This window comes from Rhinatrema bivittatum, chromosome 4, assembly GCF_901001135.1.
Source record: "Rhinatrema bivittatum chromosome 4, aRhiBiv1.1, whole genome shotgun sequence".
NCBI classification, from domain to species: Eukaryota; Metazoa; Chordata; class Amphibia; order Gymnophiona; family Rhinatrematidae; genus Rhinatrema; species Rhinatrema bivittatum.
In genome coordinates, this window is record NC_042618.1 from 250,519,792 (window position 1) to 250,536,928 (window position 17,137).

General features: G+C 42.4%; 1 long non-coding RNA gene across 2 annotated transcripts in view; it reads left to right on the forward strand.

Annotated features, from left to right (window-relative positions):
- Positions 1 to 1,253: 1,253 nt before the first annotated feature.
- Positions 1,254 to 17,137, forward strand: part of LOC115090646 — a 57,957-nt gene continuing 42,073 nt past the window's right edge. Inside the window, exons 1-3 of one of the 2 annotated variants that reach the window (XR_003856440.1) lie at positions 1,254 to 1,634; positions 2,046 to 2,122; positions 10,303 to 10,374. This is a non-coding gene — a long non-coding RNA (uncharacterized LOC115090646). Of the gene's footprint in view, positions 1,635 to 2,045; positions 2,123 to 10,302; positions 10,699 to 17,137 lie in introns of those variants that run through there. The other variant, XR_003856439.1, reaches the window with a different exon arrangement.

Below are 17,137 nucleotides of genomic sequence, written 5' to 3' on the forward strand. Positions count from 1 at the left end.
GACTGGCAGCCCTGGTGCTGCCTTGGAGGAAGAAGGTCTCATGATGGGAGAGCACCAACCAGGTGCAGCAGGAAAGGATCCTGTAGCAAGGACCTGCTCTCCAGGTGATGCATTGTCCTTTCGCACCAAGGATATCTCCCCAAGGCCTACTGCCCAGGAGGGAAGGGTTAGGTCGGCCGTCATAGTTGGTGATTCGATTATTAGGAATGTAGATAGCTGGGTGGGCGTGAGGATCGCCTGGTAACATGCCTACCTGGTGCGAAGGTGGCGGACCTCAGGCATCACCTAGATAGGATTTTAGACAGTGCTGGGGAGGAGCCGGCTGTCGTGGTACATGTGGGCACCAACGACATAGGAAAATGTGGGAGGGAGGTTCTGGAAGCCAAATTTAGGCTCTTAGGTAGAAAGCTTAAATCCAGAACCTCCAGGGTAGCATTCTCTGAAATGCTCCCTGTTCCACGCACAGGTCACCAGAGGCAGGCAGAGCTCCGGAGTCTCAATGCGTGGATGAGATGATGATGCAAGGAAGAGGGATTCAGTTTTGTTAGGAACTGGGGAACCTTTTGGGGAAGGGGGAGTCTTTTCCGAAGGGATGGGCTTCCCCTTAACTAAAGAGGTTAGGACTTTTCAGCTTGGAGAAGAGACGGCTGAGGGGGGATATGATAGAGATGTTTAAAATCATGAGAGGTCTAGAACGGGTAGATGTGAATCGGTTATTTACTCTTTCGAATAATAGAAAGACTAGGGGGCTCTCCATGAAGTTAGCATGGGGCACATTTAAAACTAATCGGAGAAAGTTCTTTTTTACTCAACGCACAATTAAACTCTGGAATGTGTTGCCAGAGGATGTGGTTAGTGCAGTTAGTGTAGCTGTGTTTAAAAAAGGATTGGATAAGTTCTTGGAGGAGAAGTCCATTACCTGCTATTAAGTTCACTTAGAGAATAGCCACTGCCATTAGCAATTGTAACATGGAATAGACTTAGTTTTTGGGTACTTGCCAGGTTCTTATGGCCTGGATTGGCCACTGTTGGAAACAGGATGCTGGGCTTGATGGACCCTTGGTCTGACCCAGTATGGCATTTTCTTATGTTCTTATGTTGGTTCACCAAAATCGCCGTTTACCTGGGTATTGCCATTGCCTGTGTTTTTTTTTTTTTGCTAGCCCTGTGTATTGCCATTAATAAGGCCATCTTTACTAGAATTTTGGCCATCTGGGTAGTGGTTAACATTCCCATTCTACTTCATTCCTGGCCCAACATGCCATAAAGTTATCTTGCTGCATATCATTCATTTCCAAGAGCTTAGGTAATAGTTGACATGAAGCCCCATTTATTAAAAATGAATGATTTGGCATTTGAATGTCAGAAAATGGCTGCAGGGGAGGAAGTAGCTCAAAAAGACTACTTTGCGTCCATTACCAGAGAACAATATGTGCACATAGTATTTAGGGCAGACAACCAGAGGTAGAGGTTTGCTCATTGTAAAATCTCCTCATTGATCCTTCCCCACCTTCTTATTTCTCAGAGGTCAATGATCAGCAATGCAGACTTCATTGTCTGAAGGCCCATTACAGAAACTGCCACTTAGATATGATCAGATCAGAGTTGCTTTTGGAGACACATTGTCGGAAAAGGTAATATTTTTCCATCAGAGCCTGAATGCCTCACTTCAGGGGGGAGTCTTTCAGTCTTTTGTTTTCTTGTTCTCTCTTCCCCTAGGATAAAGGTTTAAGGTTTATTGTCATTTATATACTGTTGTCTCTGCAAAGCCTTCACAGCAGTTAACATTTCAATAAAATAGATAAAAGCAATGAAATTACAATCTTATCATAAAAGGAGATTAATAGCTAAAATAATTAAAAGATCAGAAATTACGAAAAACACAATAGCTGTTAAAATAGAAATTGTTGAAACTAAAATATTTTAAAATGTGTTAAATAATTAAAAGTACTAAGAACAGATTTATCATTTCAAAAGAAATAACTACCTAAAAATAAAGTGCTGTAGATGTTAAATTAGCATGCATGCCTATTTCTCATTTTCAGTGTAAGCCGCATTGAACATCCATGTCTTAAGATCAGCTTTGAACTTCTTTTTATCCTGTTGCAACGTGATTGAGATGGTAACGTATTCCACAGTTTTGATCCTGCTATTGATAGGGCTCTGTCTCTTACTTGTAGGAATTGACAGGAGTCCTTTATTGGCCGATCTCAAATCTCTTTGCGGGATATGCAGCCGTAATGCTGCATTCAGCCATTCAGTTTTCTCTCCATAGATAATATTATGTACTATGCATGCTGCTTTATTATGAATTTGAGAGTTAATTGGAAGCCAGTGTAAAGAAATTAATGTAGGTGTAATGTGATCACATTTCTTTTTACCAGACAGGATCCAGGCCACAGCATTTTGGAATACTTGTAAAGGTCTAATGGTAGTCTGTAGTATGCCTAGTAACAGAGCATTACAATAGTCAATATTGGCGAAAAGTAAAGTTTGAAGCACAGATCTAAAGTCATGTGGTTCTAATAGTGGTTTCAATCTTCTCAGGGTTAATAACTAAAGTATCCGTCCTTTAACTTAGTAGTGATGTGCTTTTTCAGATTAAGCTCAGTGTCTACAATCAGCTTCCTACTACCAGGTCATGATCTTACCCTGAGGAAGGGAGATATGTGTTTGTGGGGTGGGGTGGGGGAACCGGTTTAAGATGCTTAAGCAGTTGGAAATTAAAGCTTAATTAAGGTTTTGGAAGTTGGTTTGTTGTATCAAACTAACAAATTAATGTATGCATAGGTATTTATTTATTTTAAAAAATTTTTATACCGGCATTAGTGGGTACATCATACCGGTTCACATACGAACCAAAGGTGGAAAATACATAAAACAGGGACAAGGGGTGGGACCGGAAAGAAAAGAGGAGGCCGAAAGAAAGCACACTTCAGATAAAAACATCTAAGTGGAAGTTTGTGGGAGTAGGAGGTGTCCAGAGACTAATGGCAGGTTAGGAGCTTAATGTTGCAATTGCTGAGTGCTGTGTTTTTTGTGCTGTTTCATCATTGATATTTCCCTTTTCTCTTGTCTGTTGTCAGTGATTGGAGCTTGGAAGTGCATTGCTTTGTTATTATATTGCTGTCTGTCTGTGTTTTCATCCTCTAGGCAAGAAAGAGTGGAGTGGGAGTTCGTGACTGCTCTGAGAATGCAATGGCTTACCAAAGGAGGGATGGGATGGGCAATGCCCACGGGTGCAGGGCCATAGTGGGTGCTGATGGCCAACATAGAGGCCTATGCAATTACGATCCTGCTCGCGGATCCCATCCCGTGAGCAGGTCTCTACTCACCACTAGCTGCTACCGCCCAGGATCGCTGCTTCGCGGCCTAGCTGCTATCGGGATCCCTCCTTCAAGCGGCAGGAAGCCACCACTGCCTCTATCTCTGCAGCCCTGGAGCTGCCGCAGGTACATCTTTTCGTGGCCTGTTGCCGCCCCAGGAAGCCTCCACCTTTGCAGCCCAGAGGCCGCCACCAGGGATCCTCTTCGCGGCCTGTGCCGCCATTGGACGCCTATCTGCTCTTGCCGTTGCTTCAGCGGCAGGGAGCCACTGCTGCTGATGCCATTCTGCAGCTCAGAGGCCACCCCTGACGCCTCTGCCTGCTCCTTCGTCTTCGTGGCAGGGATGCCACTGTCCTTGGACTTGCTCCCAGGCCCTCTAGGTGCGCGGCCGCACCTACTCTCCACATTTACAGGGCCAGCGGCGGGAAAAGCCTGTGGCCCCACCGGAAGCCAGCCTCAGTCAACTTCCTGCTTCAGCCCTATTTAAGCGCTCAATTCCTGTTCCTCGGGGCCTTCATATTGGAATCCATGGTTGTTCATGTTCTTCCTCACCAGTCAAGGTCCTCCGTGGTCTTTACTTGTCTAGATGGCTCTTCGTTCGGTGTTCTTGGTGTTCCTGGTCTCCTCGCCCTGATGTTCCTAGACTTGTCCTTTGCCAGAGCTCCTTCGTCACCTGTTCCATGTCCTGATGTTCCAGATGTCCTGATGCACCAGATGTCCTGATGTTTCATGTCCAGAGGTTCTGGTTCCTGATGTCCTGGTCCTGATGTCTGCATCTTCGCCTCTGCATCCAGTTCCCAGGTTCCTTGTGTCCACCTTTTCTTGCATGCCACCATCGTGGTCTGTGACCAGCCCATGGGGGTTGTGTAGGGTGCTAATGGCACAAGGCCCATCTTCTCGTTTGCAGCGGAAGCCTCCGAGAGACTCCTGTTTTTAATGCCTTGCTTCTGAGAATCCTGAGTCTTGAATCCTGAGTCTCGAATCCTGTCCAGGTCTTCGGAGTTCTTTGTGCCTGCTTCCGTCCATGCCCAAGACTCTGCCAGAACCTGCTCCACTTTAGCGTGGTCCGCGACCAGCCACAGGCGGCTGTGTAGGGCATGCCCCAGTGCAGGCCTCTACTGAATCTTCGACATGTTCCAGTCTCAAGTTCCACTTCCTCGCCTGGAGTCTGCTTCGCATTCAGCATGGTCCGCGACCAGCCATGGGCGGCTGTGTAGGGCACGCTGCGATGCAGTTCTTACCCTGTACTTTCGGCTGAGTCCTGAATCCTTGCCTGAGACCTTCAAGTTTCTTGAATCCTTGTCCGAGTCTTCTGAGTAACCCGAATCCTTGTCCGAGTTTTCTGAGTAACCTGAATCCTTGTCCGAGTCTTCTGAGTAACCTGAATCCTTGTCTGAGTCTTCTGAGTAACCTGAGTCTTCGTCTGAGTAATCTGAGTCTTCGTCTGAGTCTTTCGAATAACCTGAATCCTTGTCTGAGTCTTCCAAGTCTTCATCTGAGTCTTCCAAGTTCCTGTCTTGTTCCTGCCCTCAGCCTCCGCCTGGCCTCACACACTCGTTGTTCCCAAGCGGCGGGTCTGGAAGGGTTACTGAGTGGCCGGAGGGCTACTCTTGTGACCAACATTGTGCTGCTGGGTCACACTGGTGCGTGTAGGTCCAGCGGAGGGCTGACCCTGCCTTGTTCCTGCTCCTTAGTTGCCTTAGTTCCAGTCCTGCTTTGTTCCTGCTCCGCCCATGCTTGCATGCTCTCACCTCTCACGGTGTGCCTTGGGGCTCCTCCCTGCATCGTGCCATGGTTCAAAGGCTCATGCTCTCCCATGAGCTAGCGACTGCGCCTCCACACTCTCTACACCAGCTGAAGGACTCGCTCGTAACACATGAGCAGTGGCATACCAAGGGTCTCTGGTGCCTGGGAGCCAATGCATTTGTGTGTCTCTCCAGCGCCCCCCCCCCCCAATCCTTCTTGTACTAATGCTTAAGGCCACAGAAAATCAGAAGAGTTTGGGGGGAGAGGAGTCAAAATGACATTTCCTCATTACACCCACCTCCATAGCATGGCCCCCTGCTTTAAAACTGGCTATAAAATAATAAGAAAGTCCAAAGGGTATTCTGCATAATTTTAAAAAGCTGGCTAGTTTCACACTTCTAGTAAAACTACTATTAAAAGTATTTTATAGCTTCATTCAACTACTTCTATATGACTATTAGAGTGAAGTCTGGAATGTATACAAGAAGGAAAACAATGTCAATATAAATCCGTACCTCCAGTACTGTAACACACTGTGCATCCATAGAAATTCACCCAACAATGGAACTTGGATGTTTCCCTTACAGCTCATCATACAAAAAGATATTTTCAAATTCTGGTGTCACCTCACAGGAATATGAGTAAGGATAATTTTAGGCAAGCTAATTAGATATCCGCAAATAGACAGCTATTGATCAGACTCTGATGATTGATAAGTATAAATAAATATATTGCATATAATTTAAGTACAAAGATTGTACAAAGGTATGACACTATCACCATTTGTTCCCTCATTCCTGAGACTTCCTGGCAACAATGTGCTGATAAAGAGCAGGGATGGCCCCAAGGAACATCATTTTAAATAAATCTTTTAAAAAAGAACTAAAATCTTGGCTACTAAGCCAATCTCTTACTGACAGCTCGGACTTTTGATCTCATAACTATCAGTCTACCGATAGGACAATTTATCCCGCCCTCTAACTACAGATATATCCTATTATCTATGAACCCTGTTTTTTCAGTATACCTTACTTGTAATATATCCTGCTGTTTGTTAGACTAATTTTTATGTCTGTTTCTCAGTCTGATTAATGTAATCTGTCAAATTTAAATGTAACTGGTTTGTTATAATGTAAACCGGAGTGAAGGCAACTCTGCTATACCTCGGTATATAAAAAACGCAAAATAAAATAAATAAATAAATAAATAAACATCAAAGGTCCCTGGGAACATCAAAGGCTATGTATTAGTTATTTCTTTATCACCTGGCAAGATCAAATGCTAAAGACTAACACAAATACCAATGAGCTGATAATGACAATTGATGTCTTTTACCAAATGGGAGATCAAAGGAGTGGTACTGAAATGCCTTTGAAACATCTAACTTGCAGAGGGATTTATAAGACATAGCATTTGCTTATTTTAAGTTGGATGAGCTGAACAGACCAGAGGTGTCTTCTTCAGAATCCCGGGGCTCATAAAGTCCTCCAGATTTCCTATGAACACTGGCTTATATAGAGGAGGGCATATAATGGAGGTGTTCTTTTGTTCTTTATTATTCTTTGATTAATGTTCTATCTTTATTTTTGTCTGCCTCCTATTTATTTGTATTGATTTATGTACAGCTTACTGTGATATTGTATTCAATGTTAATATTACTTTGCTGATTTATTATCCATATATTTACAACATTTAGTAAATTAAGTTTTGTTTTTGCAATATTTGTTTCTGCGTGTTCTATAACATAATATACCTTTCTCGCCCACCGTGCACTGAATAGCAGCACAAACACCTTCCAGTGCCAAACACAAAAAAGGTACTCAAAATCTATACACATTACAGAGGCCTGAGAAGAGGAGGCCCAGCAGCAGAGCTGCCGTAGATCCCACGTCGTGGCGGCCTGAGAAGATCAGGGCTGCCGCAGAGCCCATCCCGCGGCAACTTATTTATTTATTTATTTTATTTAACAGTTTTTTATACCGACCTTCATAGTAAATAACCATATCGGATCGGTTTACATTTAACAAGGGTATAACTGAAGTAACAATTTAGGTAAACTATAAATAACAAAAGATAAGAATAAGTCAAAGTTACAATCAACAAGGAATAGAGAACTTGGAAGCTTAAAACAAAAGCTGGAAAGAAGGTAAAGGCGGTAATAATTATAAAGTGATACAATAGTGAATACTGGTTAAAAGCTTAAAGGTGCTTTAACCTGGAAATGCCCGAGTCCATTTTTCGTGAAGCTAATAGCCAAAGTCCGGGTAAGAGTGCAGGGCAACTAGTGATTGTCTGGTGTATCAGAAAAGGCTTGGTGAAAGAGCCACGTCTTGAGTTTTTTTCTGAAAGTTAAAAGGCAGGGTTCCAATCTGAGGTTTGATGGAATGTTATTCCAGATAGATGGGCCTGCTATCGAAAAAGCTCTGTCTTTGGTCGCAGAGAGGCGAGTGGCTTTAGTAGGGGGAAATTTCAGAGTGCCTTTGTGAATATCTCTAGTTGGTCTGTTGGAGGAGTGGAGTTTGAATGGGATTTCCATGTCTCTCACGTCTCTGAGCATCCAGAAGATGCTCAGAGACGTGAGAGAGGCTGAGGTCCTTTAGAGTGTGTGTGTGTGTATGAGAGTGAGTTGAGAGATTGTGTGTATGAGAATGAATTGAGAGATTGTGTGTGTATGTGTCTGTGTATGAGAGTGAGTTGAGAGATTGTGCGTATGTGAGAGTGAGTTAATAGACTGTGTATGGGAGTGAGAGCCTGAATGTTTGGAGAGCCAGCATGTGAAAGCTTCTGTATGTGTGAGAGAGACAGCATGTGACAGTGAGAGCCTGTGCTTGAGCAAGACAGCATGTGGGAGTGAGAGAGCCTGTGTATGCGAGAGTAAGACTGTGTACAAATGAATGTATGAGAGAGAGCATGTGAAAGTGAGCTGTGTATGCATGAGACAGCATATGAGTGTGAGAGCCTTTGTATGTGTGTGAATGTGTGAGAGAGACAGCATGTGAGAATGAGAGCCTGAGTGTGTGCTTGAGGGAAGAAGACAGATGGAGAGAAAAGACCTGTAAAAAGAATTGGCAAAAAAACATGAAAGGGAAGGTGGAAAAAAAATCCTGTGACCAACTGATTAGAAAACTAAAATCATACAGAAAAGGTAAAAAAATAATAATAATAATTTTTAGTGATTGGCATATGTTATTTTTGGGAATGTGTAAGAGTAGCACTTTCTCTATGCCGATCTTGCAATGTACGAGTTCAGCATGGGGAGGGAGCAGTGTGAGAATGAATGGGAGCCTGCCTGGGGGTCAGAGTGTGTGTGTGTGTGTGTGTGTGTGTGTGTGTGTGTGTGTGTGAATGTGTGAACCTGCCTGGGATCTGTGTTTGTAGCGGCGCAGGGAAAGAAGAGTCAAGCCAGACAGGAGTCTTAGGGAAGCAAGCATCCTCTGATGATTCTCTGATGATCCCAGACTGAGGATGTTGTTTTTATTATATCGAGTTACAGAATTCCACAGCAACTACTATACAGTATATGATTGGCTAATACATCCTACGTGCTAATACAACATGTTGCCTGCGTGCATGCCTACGTAGCTATGGCTACAATCTCTCATGCTGTGCCGGTTTCTATGTCAAGCGATCTGTGTAAAAGGTAAAAGGTTGTTTATGCTGAGCTTAAGAAATGCAGACTTTGTGTCTGTTCAGAACGAGATAGGCAAAATGCTGAGAATGTTTATGCAAACTCAGCGAACAGTGTTAAGGTAGGCCTTTCAGTGAGGAGTGCTGATGCAGGCCCTTCAGCCTCTGTGGTTTGCCAACAGAAGAGAAAATGTTTGCATAGCAACAGTGTTTGCTTGTGAGAATGACTGGGAGCTTGCCGGGGGGGGGGGGGGGGGGGGGTTTGTGTGTATGCGAGGGAACCAGTGAGAGTGAGAACATGTGTGTGTGTGTGTGTGTGTATATGAGAGAATCCAGTGGAGTAAGGGCTTGTGGGGGTGGGGGGGATGGAGGGGAGAGAGAGGTTCTTAGAGCCTGAGCGTGTGTCTGTGTCTGTGAGAGAGACAGAGGTTATGATGGGTATAAGAGCATGTATGTGTGTGTATGTGACAATGTATGTGTGAGAGAAAGAGGATAAAGTTTGTGTGCTCCTCTAACCTCCTATAGCCTTGGCAATCTCAGGGAGACTGGAAATCAAGAGTTCACAGGTATGGACAGCAGGAGCTTTTTAAAATCCTTATTAGTTTTAATTATTGGGTGTTATTTGATATATGTTCTGTTTTGAAATATTTTATTGGTGCTTGGGAAATTTTTTTTAAATGTATATGATTTTAATTAATATAAATTATTCTAATTATCAATAGTTTTAAAATATTCTTTTATTAGTATGGTTTTACTATTATAATTGATGCTTTATGTGTCTTGATTTTATTTGTTTTATGAGGAGCGGTGGTTCTATTTTTCCATTGTTACACACATAATCTAGCCTTTTGGGGTTTCCATTTCAGTTCTTGTCTAATTTGTGATCTTTTATTCTGTATTTGGTGAGGGTCTGTCTCTGCTCTGTGCATGTTACCATGATAAGAAATTCTGCTAGCATGTAGTTTCTATGTAGGGATTTAAAGCAATTGGGTTTGTTTTATTTCCTCAGTAGGTGGGTATTGGTATTTTAGGACCCAGTGTAATATTTACCTGTGCGTTTTCACAGGTCGGATTATTGTTGTTTGTGTCCTTGGTGTTACTACTGTTATGTTATGATAGTTTTGCTGTATAGATTTTGAGTGTCTTTTTTTGCGGGGTTTTGTGTTAATTTACAATGTGTCTGGCAGTGGAAGGTGTTTGTGCTACTATTCTGTGCATGGTGGGCATGAGAGGTATATTATGTCATAGAACATGCAGAAACAAATATTGCAAAAAACAAAACTTAATTTACTAAATATTGTAAATATATGTGTCAGAAAGAATGTACTAATGCAGTCAGGTATAGTTAAGGCATCATTGTACATGCTGTCAGCTACATGGGTGCGATCATATCTAATATGTTACACATGTCAGCATGTAGTGGTGAGCATCTAAGGCAGAATAGTAAGGGTTTAATCAGGTCATGGGTTGCCAGTGTGCACTATGATATGTTTCAGAAGTCAGCTCACAGAGATGGGTACAGATGGCAGGGAACTTTCAGGAAATTAAATCATATTTTGCTTTTGAAATTATCTAATTGTATTTTTTTTTTTTTGTTTTACAGGTGCCACTGGGTATGGATGCAGGTCATGGCTGCTGACACTATTGTAGTGTTTCGAACTGCAGCAGAAAGGAGGTATCAAGAGATACATGTTAAAACCAGGGTGGGGGTGATAAACTGCACACTGGAAGTGCTGAACAGTAGGTTCTGCTGCCTGGACCGCTCAGGAGGGACTGCAATATTCACCTGAAAAGATTGCCAATATCGTAGTAGCATGTTGTTTGCTCCACAATATAGCCCTCCAGCATGGAATCAAGCAGTCTTATCCCTTCTGTGGCTCCTAGAGTCATAAGGTTTTTGTGGCAATTGCTCGGCTTATTTTTTTTCTCTTTTATGCAGGTTTTAATAAACTTCTTTGTTCATCGCTGCTGTAAGTGGAGATGGTCAAAGCGTATCTGCCATGGTAGTTGAAATTCTAGCCTGAGATTCTGACCTTTGCCTTATGCTTATTGTGACCCTATGATCATCCATCACAAGTTTTAGACAGTCCAGCTGCTGTCCAGATGTCTCTTGGACTTTTTCCAAATCAGGCTCAATAGGGCATTTAGGGTTCATATGGTCAGAACTGCAAACAGGCCTAGGCAGCAGAGGATTCTGGGTCAATCACAGACTCCAGGCACACATATCATTAGCAACCAGCCTTCACCATATTTCCGTTCTGTGCCAATGCTGACAGCCAAGATGAACAAGTATGACTGCTTCCAGGGAATTTTGCCACAACATTGATTATCTTCATTTGTACATTGCACACCACTTGAATGTTGAGTGGTAATGTTTCAGATTCCAGTATGCCATCTCTCTGCCATGAGGAGGGGTGAGAGTCACATGGATGCAATCAATAGCGCTCATCATATTTGGCATACCAGCTATATCATAGAAAGCTCTCTTCATCTCTTGTCACTCCCGAAGCTGCTGTTGGTAAGCTGCCTGATCCTTTTCAGCATGGCCCTCAGTACCTGACTGAAGTGATGGGAGAACATTGATTGCTCCATGCCAGCCACCACAGCCATTGTGTTCTGGAATTAACTGGTGGCCAGAAAATGAAGGGTTCCGAGCAGCTTCACCAGGCGTGGGATGGCATGTGCACGATCGATGTCCTCTCTGATCTCGTTGTATAGACCCATGATAACCATGGAGCTCAGTCTTTAGGTCTGCAGTACATCTGACTGGCATCCCCAGCAGAGTGGTCCTGAGGTGAAATATCCACTGCTTCCGAGCCCTTGTGTGGCCTGTTTCAGCCGGGTCAACCTGCTCCTCTTAATCCCTCCTTTCTGCCTGTTCCATCCTGATCCTCTCTCTCCTGCCACAACCTCTGACACCTGCCACAATTTCTACTGTCGTAATCCTTTGGTGAACCCACAGGATATACCACAGCATCAGGAACAACTGGACGCAATTCAAGATCTCCTTAATCACACCAGAACTGCACAGACATACAATCACATTACACTGATGCAAGCAATGGAATAAAATGACCTTCCAAGTCAGTGCTGTCACTTAACTCATGCTCTGACTGTGGTGCTAAAATTCCTGCATTTAAAAAAACACACTAGCATTTCTCCCTGCTACTGCAGCTCCCTGCATTGCACGTGAATAGATAATCACCTCCTTTGCAAGCTATTAGCATGCATTTGCGCAGAAAAAGCCACGGGTCTGTAAGCAGGTTTATACGTACATATTTTCCGCACACAAAACCCTTATTACTTACCCATATAGGGCTTTGCGTGGAAAAACGTACGTACATGCATACACAAACCCGCAACAGTTTCAGCACAGCTTACTACACCAGCCCCAAGACGTTTTTAGATAGGAGGATGGCAATAAAATGAAATTGATCAAACACTTTGGAACTGACACAAAAAGACTTAACAGAGAAATGTATTGTTTAACTCACTATCAGAAATAATTCTACTGCCTCTCTTTTGCCATCTTATTACTCTAAATAATCCCAAGCCCTTGCTCCTTCCCCATCAAACTAATATTGTAAAGTATTTTATGATTCATTTGTATTTGCAGGCAATGTCATCACCTGCTCATTCTGTTTGGATTTGAGGAAGAGAGTGTTAATTCCAGAAAGCTAGTTCAAGGAATGTATTTAGTCCAATAGAATGGTTACCACCATATATTATAATTATTATATATTATAATTATTATTGTTTGTTAACCTTTATTTTCATGCATTTAAGTGCACTAAAACAGAAATCACACTGTTGTATCCAAGGAGGGAAGATGAGAAATCAGGATAGAAGAAAGCAAGGTTTCTTTGATCTTTCCTTACAGTTGTTACAGAAGCCTGGGACTGGAATAATGAAACACAGGATAATAACAATAAATCTTTATTGCTATATCTTACATACAGAATAATATGTGAAACCTAAGGCCCAGCCCTATTACCCACATACACACGTCTCTGTGTGCCTGACGTGCAAAAAAATAAGGAACCTTGTCTCACAAGCAGGCTGGTCCTTAAACTGCCCTGCCTGAAGCAGGAAGAAAAGAATGTCTGGTTCAGGAAACTCAAACTGATCTGCAGAGGAACTCTGCTTCTCCTTCTGATGAGTGCTGCTGCTTTTCTTTGTTATTGCTTGTTTTTGTTTTTTTTTTTTATTTCCAGCTTTGTTCGTTTCTTTATAATCCTTGCAACACAGACAGACAGAATTCTGTTTATGGTCTCTGAAGGCGCTGATCATGAGTTTTTCCTTTTGCAATTATTTTTGCAATTATTATCAGAAGAAATCCTTTGTTCTAGTAGCTGGCTGTCCTTCAGACTATGGGGGCTGCCCATCTTTGCCTGAGACATACTTTGGCCTTGGGCTAATCATGTTGGACGGTCAGCTTGTTATTTCCATGCTAATTAGGAGTTTCTGCCAATGGTGGATAGATCTCCATACGTTATAGTTTCTTGCTAGATGTCCTTGAAGTAAAAACACTGTTGCTGAGCATAATTTCTTCAAGAGGAAACTGGCTGTCTTCATGATGTAATCAGTTGACCAACTTTCAAGAACAGGGCTTTGTGGTGGTCTGTTTTATCCTAACCTGACTTAGGTCTAGTTATTCTTGCTGTGCTTACTCCTGGGGGAATTCTCTGCAAAAAAAATTACAAATGCTGTGCACAATGGGCCTGATTTTAATAGCTATGCGCGGGCATAGATTTGTGCACGCAACCTGGCGTGCACAAATTTATGCCCAATTTTATAACATGCGCGCTCCGCCCTGCCCCTGGACCGCCCATGCCCCGCCCCACCCCCTTTTCGAGCCCCGGGACATACGCACGTCCCGGGGCTTTACGCATGCCACGGGCCTTTTGAAAATAGGTCAGGCGCGCGTAACCCCCCCTACATGCGTAGGCTTTGAAAATCTACCATGATATTTTAAAATTCTGCAGACTTTTTTGTTCAAATAAAACAATATAATCACTGTCTTTGAATAATAATTTAGAATGTAATTCAGAAAAAAGTTATTACTTAAAGATGCAGAATTTGTTATCTGCATTGAACAATGATGTTGGAAATTGCAGAAAATAAGAACAAATAAATGAATACATTTTTTACTTTTTGTACAGAATTTTCCGATCATGAGGCCTGGCTCCTCCAGATTGCTCTCCTCCTCCCCAGCTCTCTCTCTCCCTTATGGCTTGAATCCCTTCCCTGTGCTTGGTTTCTCTTTTCTCTCAGATCAACCCTCAGGTCACTTACTACCTCCACCTCCCCCCAGGGTTGACTTCTCTCCCATCACTTTTATCTCTATGCCCCCTAGGCTCAAACCCTCCCATCCCATTCTCTCTCTCCCACCCTACCAGAAAGTTTCTCTGCTCACTTTGTGCCCACCTTCCAAGGCTCAGACCCCTTCCCCAAATCTCTCTCTTCCTAATGAAACCCCCAGCATTATCTTTGCTTCCTCTAGCAAGACCCTGAGATTTCTCTCTCTCTGGCCTGGATTTATCAAAATGTGGTAAATATCACATGTGATGGGAAAAGGGGTGTGTTTTATGGTAATAGAGAGTTTATTGCAATTTGTGCTAATACCTATGTGAAGAGCTAAGTTACCACAAATTGTGATCACTTTTTGATAAGTGCCAGAAAATGTATTTCCTACATACAACCAGTGGGGTGGGGGGACCATGTTTACTGAGTGAGAGAGAGAGAGAGAGAGAGAGAGAGAGAGAGAGAGAGAGAGAACACCTAGCTATAATGCCCTGACCCTAGATAGGTATTTATATCTCTATGGGAGGCCCACCTAGTATCTCGAGGTGAGGTTTAGGTATTAGTATAGGGGGTTAGGGGCCACTTTGAAATTTAATGTGAGAAGTACGAACAGAACAGTGCTCTCTTTTAAACATTTGATGACCCTCGGAGTGAGGAAACTCACCCAAAGATTTGTGCAATGTTCTCTCAACCTAGCTTGATGGTCTCTCCAGCTGGGTAACATAAAGCTAGGTTGAGAGAACATTGCACAAATCTCATCTTTGGGTGAGTTTCCTCACTCCGAGGGTCATCAAATGTTCAAAAGAGAGCACTGTTCTGTTCGTACGTCTCACATTGAATGTCAAAGTGGTCCATAACCCCTACACTAATAACTAAACCTCACCTCAAGTTACTAGGTGGGCTTCCCATAGAGATATAAATACCTATCTAGGGTCAGGCTATTATGGCTAGGTTCTCTCTCTCTTTCTCTCTCACATATAGCTAGGTGGGAGCTTCAAACTACCAAAACCAGCATCCACAAAAAACATCACAACTACCACACAGCTTAACACTCCTGACAAAGTTGTAGCTAAAATCAGTGTTAAAACCATGCAATAGGGTTTCACAAAACAGTAAACCCAGCCCACTCTTCTTTTTCAGATTTGCATCACACCAGGCAATATGGTGCTATTGCATGCGTTAATGGCGCTTTTCGCATGCAATAAGCCCTTAACACATGCAAAAATACCTTAGCGCATTTTGATAAATGAGGGGGTCTGCCCCTTACAAACCTTTAACCCCTCTCCAATTCTCTCTCTCTCTACTTCCCCCAGTTTTATCCCCTCACCCGATCAAGATCCTATAGCTTTCTGTCTGTCTGGCACCCCCTCTTAAGCAAGACCCCTAGCTTTCTCCTACCTACCCCAAGCTTGCTGTCTACCTCTCTTGTTCAGGATCCACCAAATTCTCTCTGCTTCCTTCTTTGTTCAGGTCACACAGGTCAAGGCTGACACTGCAGGCCCGTGTGAGCCAACACTGACTCTCCTAACACTTCTGGTCCATGTAGGCCAGCCCACCACTGCTCCTTTCTCGCTTCCAGCTGAAACCAATGCTATTGCTTTCATCCTTCTGGCCTGCGCAGGCCTCCACTGCCACTAGTGCTACTATCTGGATCAAGTAACACTGATGTCCTCCTAATTCTGTGGGGCAAATGCAGGATTCTGCACTGGAGGGGAATTCTGCACAAATTCTGCACAATACAGAATTCCTGCAGGAGTATATGCTTAAATACAGTATTCGCCTCAAGCACTAGCCAATATACTAGCACTTATACAGTATACAGGTTTATAAATCTAGCAGGGATGGCCGACTTACCTAGGGCTTAATCTACTATTTTGTATACTTTTTGAGGGCTGCATCTGATTTGTGGATCTATGGCAGTGACACGAAACAAATTTATCCAAATACATTAAATAAAGAGAAGGTACAACAACACAAAAGTATTAAAACTAAAATATACAAATAATATTTTATAGGCATTTATTTCTACTCATGGCTACTGTAGTTGCCATGTTATTCCACTTAAATATATAGAAATAAGTATCCACAAATAATTTGAAGGGGGCACCTTTTTACTGGACTAAATACATCTAATCCAGTAAAAGGGTATTGCTTACAACTTGTTTGTCAACCCTTACTTTTACATATTTTATTGCAGCATTTTCTTCCATTATTTCTGCATGTCTTATCTATATTTCCATCTTTGTCTTCTCCTTCTGCCTTTTCAGCTCACCTTTTAAATTGTTTTGTTATTCTTTTAAAGATACAAATTTGCACAGACAAATTTTGGTCACAGATACACACAGCTTCCTCACTGACTCAAGTTCATGAAAGCACAGCTTCACACATACACATGCACCAGGGTTGCCAGCTGCTTTTAAAAACAGCAGAAAAATTATTTACAGGCAGTTGGCAACCTTGGCTATTTATTTATTTAAAATCTTTTCTATACTGTCATTAAGTTATATACCATCACAACGGTTTACAATAAGGCACAAATATTAATGTTAAAAAAATTGAAAGTGCTTAATACTTTATACAAAAGTGCCAACAGGGTTCGGGTTACAGAAAATTCCAATATAAAGACTATTTGATGAATGACATATGTCTTGTCCTTTTAATACATGTATCATAATTTATTTACATGTAATTCACTCTTGTTTTTATCTAAGGTTAACAGTGTGTCTTAAAAAAAACCCGAAAACAAATTAGCACATAGGATCTAAGTGCTGAGTGCTGATGTTATGCTGCCAGCTTTATATACTTTCCTTTTCTCCGTTCTCTTTACGAAAAGCCTGTTTGAACAGCCAGGTTTTTAAACTTCCTTTGAATAGTTTGAAATTTCTCTGTAATCTTATCTCAAGAGGCATTGTGTTCCATAGAATGGGATCTGCTAGTGATAGTACTGGCTCTCTTACTTGGGTAAGTCTTGCTGTCTTAACAGAAGGAACAGTTAGAAGTGCTTTGTTAGCTAATCTCAGATTTCTATGTGGCACATGTACACACAGTGCTGTGTTAAGCCACTCCGCTTTTTCATCATGAATTAATTTATGTATTGTGCATAGTGCTTTATATTATACTCTTTGTTCTATGGT